This window comes from Terrapene carolina, unplaced genomic scaffold (assembly GCF_002925995.2).
Source record: "Terrapene carolina triunguis isolate 2854851 unplaced genomic scaffold, T_m_triunguis-2.0 Scaffold62, whole genome shotgun sequence".
NCBI lineage: Eukaryota > Metazoa > Chordata > Testudines > Emydidae > Terrapene > Terrapene triunguis.
In genome coordinates, this window is record NW_020664413.1 from 21,655,984 (window position 1) to 21,663,632 (window position 7,649).

Genomic DNA, 7,649 nt, shown 5'->3' on the forward strand with positions numbered 1-7,649 from the left:
AAAAATAGGCACTTCCTGCCAGTAATTAGTTGGAGCCCAGAATTTAAAGAAAGAAAAAGACCACAGCATTATGGTAGAGGGATGGTACTGAGGAAGCTGCAGAAAGGAGTCACTTCTCTTGTACTCAGAGAGTGCCTTTAATTTAGAGTTCAAGGTTGGCAACTATTTTACCTCTGTGTGACAGGGATTAACTATTTGCTTGGCCTAATAACTTTCCCTCTAATGAGCCCTTTAGTTACTTTTTTCACTGCAAATCACTGGATCTGTCCTAGATCCAATCCTGCTGCTGTAAAAGGTGTTTTTTTTTCTTTTTCCCCCGAAAGAGCACCATTAATAGTAAAGGCTACGTAGTCAGTGTAGTTCCTTGTCAGGCACAGTGAAGCAGAGCAAGGTAGAGAGTAGTCAAAGATTTTTGACCTAATGAGGCACTCTGCAACTTGTAGCCATATGAAGTCATCAAAAGCAGTAGCTAGGTTCCAGTCACTTAAAATAGATTAGTGGCGGCTAGATGGCTTCTGGGATTTGTAATGGGTTATAGAGCTTTTCACATTTAGGTCACAGGCTTGAGTCCAACCCAGTGTCCAGAAGTTGTCACCATATGGCAGCTGTTTGGTAGCTTTTATTAAATATATTAACGATCTCAAATTCTTAGTGGACAATTGTTCACATAACAGAAACATCACAATTGGCAACCTTGTTGGCAATGTCTACAAAGAGGTGCAATATGAAAGAAGTATGAAGACTGTATTGCCCACTCATCCCTAGAGATCAGGGGTACTTGGACTTAGTAAGGAAGGATAGTTTGGGGAAGCTTGCATTGCCACTGCCTTTCCCTAACTTTTCTGTAGATAAATAGAGGATTAAATTCTCAGTCTGACACTTCACAAGCAGCTCATTCACTGCAGAATTAAATGCAGAGCTCTTTCCATGGTATTACTTGCAGCAATTTTCTGCTTGTCTGCAATTAGTGTTAGCCATCCAGAATCGGACAACTAGAAATATCTGGTCTCCAGTGATGTGACTTGTAAGCTCATGAGACAAAAATACTGTTAATAATGTACCACTAGCATATTTACCTATTTAGCTATCAGTAATTTAATTATCGGTCCAGCCTATCTCATTGATGTCTCTCACTATTAGCCTTCTTAGTGATGCCACTCACATAGTGGTAGCCTCTTCTCTGCCTTTTTACAGTCTCATCTTTATCCTGGTATAATTGCCATAATACCTGAGCACTTCTTAAGTAAACTTAATAATGTTGGTGCAAGAGCTTTCGCCTTCGCAGCTCATGCCATCTGGAGCCTTCTTGTATGGCTATGTATTATCAGTGTTGTACTTGATATCAAAACTCGGTTGGAAATCTACCTTTCCTCCCCTTCCTCTACCTTTCATCTGTATCTCTTTCTCTCCTTGCCACATTTGTTATTCTGTAAAATGTCTATGAAGCATGTTACACAAAATATTGTACTGAAGCCTCTTATTCTTGTGCTATCTTTAAAAACAAAGCTTGTAAAGCTGGTATCCAAACAACCAGCAGGACTATACTTTAAGAAAGTATTTTCATGAAAACTTTGAGGGTCTGGTTATTAAAGCAGATCCTTAAGATGATTGGATCTATTCCATTAGTAGATTTATAAAGTGTACAGACTGGGTAAACAACAGTGACAGCTTGGGGAAGTGTGTGCACCTGTTTATTAAAAAGACGTTAACAAGGGCAAATCTAAAATAAGAACATGTACCACAACTCAATTTTCAGCAATTTTTTATGCATGCCTACACTTAAGGTTACCCATGTTATTAGCAAATTCTCTCTCTCCCTCTTTCAGAAGAACACAGCAGCTGATGGGCATGGAGCATCTGTGGCAAAGAAAAAAAAACACCATATTCAAATTTTGAGGACCAAACATGACCCTTTCTGTTTCTACTTTTTTCTGCCACATTTAGTTAGTGTGGGAGAAGGAGGAAAAGGAGAAAGTACAGGTCTTTCCTTTGCAGAGAAAGATTGAAATTCTTAATGTTCTCACAATTCACACATAAAAACATTATTTATTATTATTATTATTATTAATACACTCTATAGTAAGTTTCATTCAAGGATGCCAAAGTAGTTTATAAATATTAATAATTTGCAATTTTATACACTAACATTTTTCACTCAAGGATTTCCAGAAACTTTTTTTTAAAAGTCCTGATCCTGAAAGGAGCTGTCTGTGGGTGAACCCCTGCACTAATTTCACCCTCGTTGACTTCAATGAGCTCCATGTGGGTGCAAGGAACTATCTGCATGTAGCTCCTTCCAGGATTAGGCCATAATCCTCACAGCACCTCCATGAAATATATATGTATTACGGTCCTTTTTACTGATGGCAAAATTAAATACAGAGTGGATAAGTGACTTACCTAAAATTACACACAAAGTCAGTGAATGAGTCAAAACTAAGGCCTTGTCTACAGTAGGAAATTAGATCGGTATAATACATTGCTTGAGTGTGCAAAATCCACACCCCTGACTGACGCAATTAAACTGACATAACCCCCTATGGAGACAGCACTAGATCAACAGGAGAATTCACCTGTCAACCTACCTACTCCCTCTTGGGGAGGTGGAGTACCTACACCAACCAGAAAAGCTCTCCCATTGGTGTAGGTAGCATCTTCATTGCAGCACTACAGCAGTGCAGCTGCAGCATTTAAAATGTAGGCATGCCTTTTTTGCTCCATCCTTGTACTATGTCTGAATGAAGTCACGTTGATTTCGAAACCCAGTTCACATGTTATCAACTGCAGGATCAGAGCCCTACACCTCCTGACTCCCAAGCCCTATGTTTTAGCTGCTAGATCATACCAAGCCATGCGGCACAACTTGCAGGTTGGTATTGTTCTACCCACTTTACAGATGGATAAACTGAAGCAGAGAATGGTTAAGTGATCTGCTAAAGGCCACACAACAAGAGGCACAAAAAGTGAAGGAAATGTTTACTCAAGATACATATATCTAAAGCTGGATACAAAATGATGTGATTATTCTGAGAATATGAAAATCCTTTTTGTACCTCCTGTCCTCTTCACGTTTCAGATAGTAACATAGCATATATGCAATTCTATCTAATTTTCTAAAAGGAAAAATTATGATTTAACAAAACTTTTCAGAAGGGGAGCTAATTCTGATGTTATCATACTTCCCACTTTTTTGTCTTATTGCAAAATGCTTGAGAAAAATGTCAGTTAGTGCTGCTTGTCATCAAAATTTTTCTAGCTCACAATGTTGCTTGTGAAAAGTGGAGCTCTTAAAACACATGCTAATCCATAGAGCTCTTATAATGTATAGGTAATTGTTCAATGCAAATAAACTAGCTTTTGAATTCATTACCTAATTTCCCTCCCGTGAAAATCGTACAGCATGTTAACAAAAACAGCAACATCCTTAAAGAATTTGCATTCCTCAAATACTATGTTATATAAAAGTAGATGATAGATCAACATGCCTGTTTGCTTCTGATGCAAAATAGAAATAATATCTAGCGCTTATGGAGTGTTTTTCATCATTTACAAAGGCAGGTAAGCATCATTATCCCCATTTTACATATGGGGAAACTGAGGCACAGAACAGTGAGGTAGCTAGCCCATGGTCACCCAGCAGGCCAGAGGCCAAACCATGAATAGGACCCAGATCTCCTGTGTCCCAGTCCAGTGCTCTGTCCGCTAAGCCATACTGCCTATCATCAACAGTGTCAGCCACAGTCAACGCATGAGGGATTCAGTGTAAAATGAAATTCCAGGATGATCAGTCACTATGACTGTTCCAATAGCACCAAATGAAGGAACAAATTTGGCCCTATGTTATACGGTATTCAGGAGTGTGGATGTTTGTGACCTACTATCTTTGCTCTGAACTGGGCTGATGGCTCATGAGGACAGTTCTGCAAGTAGTAGTACATATTAAGGGATCTGCACTGGTTTCACAGCAGATGGTGTAGAGCTGCTAAGCTGGGGCATGAGCTCATGTAGGGCTGATTTTTCTCTGGGAGATACTTTGATTCTAGATTTCAAAGGAGACACTCCAAGTATGCATAATGATGTCTTGTGCAGCAAAAGCCTGGCAGAAACATAGAGCTGTTGTGGATCCTGCACAAATGGCTCTAAAGAAGAATGGGATGTAGCCTAACATGTTCCAGTGGAGGGCTTCATAAAGTCCAAAAAAAAATTCCAAGCTCCATGAGCAGATTAACAGAGCTGTTCACTATTATGGATGAAAAATGCAGGAAAAAAATAAAGAAATGAGCTGTGTTACCAATGAGTTGGCACAGAAATGAAATACCAGAGTGCAATTTATGTACAGTAATTGTTCATGCAGCATTCTCTTGGTTTTGATTGTGACTCATTGTGTTCTTTCTGAACTTTGATGTACAGGATGGGCTGCTAGTAGTCAGAGGAAGCCACAATAAAATACCAAACTTTATTAGTTTACATTTTTTGTAATTTACTGATCATAGGTAACCTGGGTAGAAAACACTACTTGAGTCATTCACTCCGAACTCTGCTGCACCTTTAAAAGTCAGTATATGTGAAAAATAGCTTTGATATAAAAGAGGAGCAAGCAATTAGTCAGTGATATAGACATATTGGTTTGTGTTTTGAAAAATAACTGATTGAGATACTATACCTTTAAAGTGGCCCAGTTATTACACTGATGGATACTGTTTAATTATGATGCAGAGGTTATGGAAGAGAGCTACTTATAAGTACATGACGATTGTATGTTAATAAAAGAAAAAATAGAGAAAAATATTTCACACAGTCATGAGAGTTGACACAGACTTATTCTTCACAACTGTTAGATTCCTGTATCTGAATCCATAGTGATGTAAGCTGGACAATGTCAAGTTTGGAAGGCCCCAAGTTTGACCTAATTAGTCATTTGTTTTCTTGTAACTCTTAAAAGTCCATGTAAATCAAGCTAATTCAGGAAATGGAGACTGACTGAAAGAGTAACCTACACATGTGTCACTTCACATTCCTTTCTTCAGGGCTTGCTTTATTTCCAAAAGCAAACTCAAAACCAAAACAAATCAACCCAAACTACTGGATACTAACTAATCAAGGCCTCTCCAGCTTCAGCTAGGTAAGAGGGGAGAGGACACATCCTTTCCCTAAAATGACCTCCTTTACATTAACTTCCCCTTTTATTTCATAATCCCACACAGATCTACCATGTGATAGGCAGGAACCTGATATCTTATCACAGATAGCTCATGGGCAGCCAGACCTAGCAGTCAGAGCCAGAGTCTGCAGTCATGAGACAGCAGTGTCAGGATACCAGAAGGTCAGAAGCAGAAGACAAACTGGAGATCAGAATCATGAGTCAGGATACCTGGGAGTCAGATGCAGGAGAGAAATAATCCCAACTATACATATAAAATGAAGCGGTCTAAATTACCTGTTACCACTCAAGAAAGAGATCTTGGAGTCATTGTGGATAGTTCTCTGAAAACATCCACTCAATGTGCAGTGGCAGTCAAAAAAGTGAACAGAATGTTGGGAATCATTAAGAAAGGGATAGATAATAAGATAGAAAATATCACATTGCCTCTATATAGATCCATGGTACGCCCACATCTTGAATACTGCGTGCAGATGTGGTCGCCCATTTCAAAAAAGATATATTGGAATTGGAAAAGATTCAGAAAAGGGCAACAAAATTATTATGGGTATGGAACAAAAATGATTAGGCGTATGAGGAGAGATTAGTAAGACTGGGACTTTTCAGCTTGGAAAAGAGACAACTAAAGGGGGATATGTTAGAGGTCTATAAAATCATGACTGGCGTGGAGAAAGTAAATAAGGAAATGTTATTTACTTCTTCTCATAACATAAGAACTAGGGGCCAACAAATGAAATTAATAGGCAGCAGTTTTAAAACAAACAAAAGGATGTATTTTTTTCACATAATGCACAGTCAACCTGTGAAACTCCTTGCCAGAGGATGTTGTAAAGGCCAAGACTATAACAGGGTTCAAAAAAGAACTAGATAAATTCATGGAGGATAGGTCCATCAATGGCTATTAGCCAGGATGGACAGGGATGGTGTCCCTAGCCTCTGTTTGCCAGAAGCTGGAAATGTGCGACAGGGGATGGATCACTTGATGATTACCTGTTCTGTTCATTCCCTCTGGGGCACCTGGCAGTATGCTGCGCTAGATGGACGACAGGATGCTGGGCTAGATGGACCTTTGTTCTGACCCAGTATGGCCGTTCTTATGTTCTTATGTACATCTTGCCATAGTCACCTGAGAATAATCACTACATGTACCCTATCTCACTACTTGGAGACTCCATATAATACCCTTTCTGGAATGAGACAAGATAAATGAAGATGTGCAACTTCTGAGTTTCTTGGCTTTTGACATTTTACACCAAACCCTTAATGGTAATTTCACATAGATTCCAGAAGGGACCATTGTGATCATCTAGTCTGACCTTCTGTATAACCGAGGCCAAAGAACTTCCCAAAAATAATTCTTAGAGCATATCTTTTAGAAAACATCCACTCTTGATTTTAAAATTATCAGTGGTTTGTTCCAGTGGCTAAGTACTTTCACTGTTAAAAGTTTACACCATAATTCTAGTCTGAATTTGTCTACTTTCAACTTCCAGCCATTGAATCATGTTATACCTCTGCTAGATTGAAGAGCCCATTATTAAATAGTTGTTTCCCATGTAGTCACTTATAGATAAGGCCCTACTTGAATCGTGAGATGATTGTCAAATAATTGTGGCTGAGTTGCAGACAAGACATGGAAAATCTTAGAAAAGTAATAATGGACCTTTATTAATTGCAGTAATTTGGAAAAGCCAGAGACCTATTTGTTTAAGAAAAAATTGCTTGAATAATATAAACAATCAAATATGTCATGCTTGCTAATTTTTTTTGATAACCAGACATTTTGCTGCCACTATATTACAGTCATTAATGCACAGGGCTGACAGCACGAGCTCCGCCATGCATGGGGCTGACTGTGCGAGCCCCGGGTTCCAGCCACCTGGGACTGATGGCCGGGGCTCTCACTGTCAGCCCTGTGCCCTGGCAGCCTTCCTGCTTTTTAGCTGCAGGCACCTGACAGCTAGGACTCCCGCTGTCAGCCCTGGGTGGCTGATGGTGGGGCTTCCGCTGTCAGTCCCACACATTGCGGGGCTCCTGTTGTCAGCCCTCAGTGGCTGACAGCCAGAGCTCCCACTGTCAGCCCTGGGTGGCTGATGTCCGGAGCTCCCACTGTCAGCCCTGTGCATGGCAGGACTCTCGCTGTCAGCCCCCAGTGGCTAATGACCGGGGCTCTCGCTTTCAGTCCTGTGCATGGTGGGGCTCTCGCTGTCAGCCCCGACATGTCAGGGCTCCTGGTGTTAGCTGACCAGCTGACAAAATTGCGGTGGAAGCCTAATATTGCGGGATCCACAATTTTCGCAATCGCAAATTAAAAGGGCCTTACTTATAGACTATAATCAAGTCACCCTTGAACTTTTCTTTTTTAAACTAAATAGACTGAGTTCCTTGAGTCTATCACTATTTTTCTAACCTTTAATCATTCTCAAGGCTCTTCTCTGAACCATCTCCAATTGATCATAATCTTTCTTGAATTGTAGACACCAGAACT